Raw genomic sequence first — 4,107 nt, 5'->3', positions numbered from 1 at the left:
TGCAAAAAAATCAAAATATTGAGAAAATCACCTTTAAAGTTATCCAATTGAAATCCTTAGCCATGCATATTACTAATCAAAAATTAAGTTTTGATATATTTACGGTAGGAAATTACTTAATATCGTAATGATTTTTGGCATAAAAGAAAAATCGATATTTCTGACCCATACAATCTATTGTTGGCTTTTTCTACAAATATACCCATGCTACTTATGACTGCAGCACATAGAGACTCTTTCACCTAGATATCACACTATAGAGATTGTGTCTGTTACCCGAACTAGAAAATACAAAAAACGTCCAAACCAAATTAAGAGTAACAATTTAATTGATGTTCAACAAATAAAAAACAGATGCAATACGGATAAACAAATGATAAAGCTTGGCTTATTGAATATCAGGTCCCTTTCTACGAAAGCACTTTTTGTAAATGATATGATCACTGATCATAAACTAGATGTGCTCTGTTTGACAGAAACCTGGCTAAAACCTGATGATTACATTATTTTAAATGAGTCTACCCCCCAAGATTACTGTTATAAACATGAGCCACGTCCAAAAGGTAAAGGGGGAGGTGTTGCTTCAATTTATAACAATGTTTTCAGTATTTCTCAGAAGGCGGACTTCAAGTATAACTCGTTTGAAGTAATGGTGCTTCATATAACATTATCCAGAGAAACAAGTGTTAATGATAAATCCCCTGTGTCGTTTGTACTGGCTACTGTATACAGGCCACCAGGGCACCATACAGACTTTATTAAAGAACGTGCTGATTTTATATCCGAGTTAGTGCTGGCTGCAGATAAAGTTTTAATTGTTGGTGATTTTAATATCCATGTTGATAATGAAAAAGATGCATTGGGATCAGCATTCATAGACATTCTGAACTCTATTGGGGTTAGACAACACGTCTCAGGACCTACTCATTGTCGAAATCATACTCTAGATTTAATACTGTCACATGGAATTGATGTTGATGGTGTTGAAATTATGCAGCCAAGCGATGATATCTCAGATCATTATTTAGTCTTGTGCAAACTTCATATAGCTAAAACTGTAAATTCTAATCCTTGTTACAAGTATGGTAGAACCATCACTTCTACCACAAAAGACTGCTTTGTAAGTAATCTTCATGATTTATCCCAATTCCTTAGCATTTCCAAAACCTCAGAACAACTTGATGATGTAACAGAAACTATGGACTCTCTCTTTTCTAGCATTTTAAATACAGTTGCTCCTTTACGCTTAAGGAAGATTAAGGAAAACAGTCTGACACCGTGGTATAATGAGCACACTCGCACCCTAAAGAGAGCAGCCCGGAAAATGGAGCGCAGCTGGAGGAAAACAAAACTAGAGGTATTTCGTATTGCTTGGCGGGAAAGTAACCTATCCTACAGAAAAGCATTAAAAACTGCTAGATCTGATTACTTTTCTTCTCTTTTAGAAGAAAACAAACATAACCCCAAGTATTTATTCAATACAGTGGCTAAACTAACGAAAAATAAAGCATCAACAGGTGTTGACATTTCCCAACAGCACAGCAGTAATGACTTTATGAACTACTTTACTTCTAAGATCGATACTATTAGAGATAAAATTGTAACCATGCAGACGTCAGCTATAGTATCACATCAGATAGCTTGCTATAGATCGCCTGAGGAACAATTCCACTCATTCTCTACTATAGGAGAGGAAGAATTGTATAAACTTGTTAAATCATCTAAACCAACAACATGTATGTTAGACCCTATTCCATCTAAGCTCCTAAAAGAGGTGCTTCCAGAAGTCATAGATCCTCTTCTGACTATTATTAATTCATCATTGTCATTAGGATATGTCCCAAAAACCTTCAAACTGGCTGTTATTAAGCCTCTCATCAAAAAACCACAACTTGACCCCAAAGAACTAGTTAATTACAGACCGATCTCGAATCTCCCTTTTCTGTCCAAAATACTAGAAAAGGTAGTATCCTCACAATTATATTCCTTCTTAGAGAAAAAATGGTATCTGTGAGGATTTCCAGTCAGGATTTAGACCGTATCATAGTACCGAGACTGCTCTCATTAGAGTTACAAATGACCTGCTCTTATCATCTGATTGTGGTTGTATCTCTCTATTAGTGCTATTGGATCTTAGCGCTGCGTTTGACACTATTGACCACAACATTCTTTTGCATAGACTAGAAAACTTTGTTGGCATTAATGGAAGTGCATTAGCATGGTTCAAATCGTACTTATCTGACCGCCATCAATTCGTAGCAGTGAATGAAGAGGTATCATATCGATCACAAGTGCAGTATGGAGTACCTCAAGGCTCAGTACTAGGGCCATTACTCTTCACGCTTTACATGTTACCCTTAGGAGATATTATCAGGAAACACGGTGTTAGCTTTCACTGTTATGCTGATGATACTCAGCTCTATATTTCTTCACAGCCCGGCGAAACATACCAATTTGAAAAACTAGCGGAATGCATAGTCGATATAAAAAAAACTGGATTGAGTAATTTCTTACTGCTAAATTCTGAAAAAAACAGAGGTGTTAATTATAGGACCTAAAAACTCTGCATATAATAACCTAGAACACTCCCTAAGACTTGATGGCTGCTCTGTCAATTCTTCGTCATCAGTTAGGAACCTAGGTGTGCTATTTGATAGCAATCTTTCGTTAGAAAGCCACGTTTCTAGCATTTGTAAAACTGCATTTTTCCATCTCAAAAATATATCTAAATTACGACCTATTCTCTCAATGTCAAATGCAGAAATGTTAATCCATGCGTTTATGACCTCAAGGTTAGATTATTGTAATGCTTTATTGGGTGGTTGTTCTGCACGCTTAATAAACAAACTCCAGCTGGTCCAAAATGCAGCAGCTAGAGTTCTTACTAGAACCAGGAAGTATGACCATATTAGCCCGGTTCTGTCAACACTGCACTGGCTACCTATTAAACATCGTATAGATTTTAAAATCTTGCTAATTACTTATAAAGCCCTGAATGGTTTAACACCTCAGTATTTGAACGAGCTCTTGTTACATTATAGTCCTCCACGTCCGCTGCGTTCTCAAAACTCTGGCCATTTGATAATACCTAGAATATCAAAATCAACTGCGGGCGGCAGATCCTTTTCCTATTTAGCGCCCAAACTCTGGAATAACCTACCTAACATTGTTCGGGAGGCAGACACACTCTGTCAGTTTAAATCTAGATTAAAGACCCATCTCTTCAACCTGGCTTACACATAACACACTAATACGCTTCTAATATTCAAATCCGTTAAAGGATTTTTAGGCTGCATTAATTAGGTCAACCGGAACCGGGAACACTTCCCATAACACCCGATGTACTTGCTACATCGTTAGAAGAATGGCATCTACGCTAATATTAGTCTGTTTCTCTCTTATTCCGAGGTCACCGCTGCCACCAGATCCAGTCTGTATCCAGATCAGATGGTCACTGCAGTCACCCGGATCCAGTACATATTCAGACCAGATGGTGGATCAGCACCTAGAAAGGACCTCTACAGCCCTGAAAGACAGCGGAGACCAGGACAACTAGATGAGCCCCAGATACAGATCCCCAGTAAAGACCTTGTCTCAGACGGCCACCGGGACAAGACCACAGGAACCAGATGATTCCTCTGCACAATGTGACTTTGCTAGCCTGAAATTGAACTGCTGGTTTTGTCTGGTCAGAGGAGAACTGGCCCCCCGACTGAGCCTGGTTTCTCCCAAGGTTTTTTCTCCATTCTGTCACCGATGGAGTTTTGGTTCCTTGCCGCTGTCGCCTCTGGCTTGCTTAGTTGGGGACACTTCATTTCCAGCGATATCGTTGACTTGATTGCAAATGATTGCAAAGATACTATTTAAACTGAACTGAGCTGGATGATGACATCACTGAATTCAATGATGAACTGCCTTTAACTGAAAAATGAGTGTTTACTATTGTCATTTTGCATTATTGACACACTATTTTCCTAATTAATGCTGTTCAGTTGCTTTGACACAATCTGTATTGTTAAAAGCGCTATATAAATAAAGGTGACTTGACTTGACTTGACTATCATCTGACTATTTCTATATATCTATCTATCTATCTATCTATCTATC

The 4,107-nt window shown here is 38.0% G+C and overlaps 1 protein-coding gene across 1 annotated transcript in view; it reads right to left on the bottom strand.

The window, feature by feature from the left end:
* The window catches only part of LOC107752674 (ribonuclease inhibitor-like), a gene marked incomplete at its 3' end in the record, with an annotated part of 10,142 nt that overhangs the window by 1,116 nt on the left and 4,919 nt on the right, over positions 1-4,107 (bottom strand). The window lies entirely within an intron of this gene.

Source organism: Sinocyclocheilus rhinocerous, unplaced genomic scaffold, assembly GCF_001515625.1.
Source record: "Sinocyclocheilus rhinocerous isolate Xijiao unplaced genomic scaffold, SAMN03320098_v1.1 scaffold36608, whole genome shotgun sequence".
Taxonomy (NCBI): Eukaryota; Metazoa; Chordata; class Actinopteri; order Cypriniformes; family Cyprinidae; genus Sinocyclocheilus; species Sinocyclocheilus rhinocerous.
The sequence above is the reverse complement of the archived record's forward strand: the minus strand, read 5'-3'. Positions and strand labels throughout refer to the sequence as shown.